This window comes from Elephantulus edwardii, unplaced genomic scaffold, assembly GCF_000299155.1.
Source record: "Elephantulus edwardii isolate Elephantulus edwardi_28Jun2011 unplaced genomic scaffold, EleEdw1.0 scaffold00066, whole genome shotgun sequence".
Classification (NCBI taxonomy): Eukaryota; Metazoa; Chordata; class Mammalia; order Macroscelidea; family Macroscelididae; genus Elephantulus; species Elephantulus edwardii.
In genome coordinates this window covers 15067825-15068453 of record NW_006399816.1, presented here as the reverse complement: position 1 = coordinate 15068453, position 629 = coordinate 15067825, and positions in this window count along the sequence as shown.

Genomic DNA, 629 nt, shown 5'->3' with positions numbered 1-629 from the left:
GGCAGTCAGGATGAGTGTGTCGGAGACAATGAGATTGACACAGGACAGAACAGAGTTTAAAACTGTTGTACATAGGGTCACTATGAGTCGCAAGCAACTTGACGGCACATTACAACAACATAACAACAACCAAAGTAAGTTTCCCAAAGCTGTAATATTTATGGTTTACAGACTTTCACATCTTTTCTCCTGATATGAGAGTGGATTTGAACCTCCGACCTTTCTGTTAGAGACTTAACCACAGTATTAGCTGGGGCTTCTCAAAGAGAATACAATTATGGTAATAAACATATAAAAATATGTCCAACATAATTAAACCCACCATGAGATATCACTACACACCTATCAGATTTTTAACAATGATTAAAATTAATAATATTAAATTATGACAAAGATGTAGAGAAATGAAATCAGTTACTATAGTGGGATGAATTGTTTCCAAAAAGTATATTTGAATCTTACTTAACCCCACTCCCACCCACAATCTATAAATATAAGCTTATTTAGAAAAGAGTCTGCAAATTAAGATGAGATCATATCGGATAAGTTATTAAGTGCCATCATGTCGACTACTCACAGCAAATCCTATGAGCAACAGATCAAAATCAGGATAAATGGAGAAAAGATGG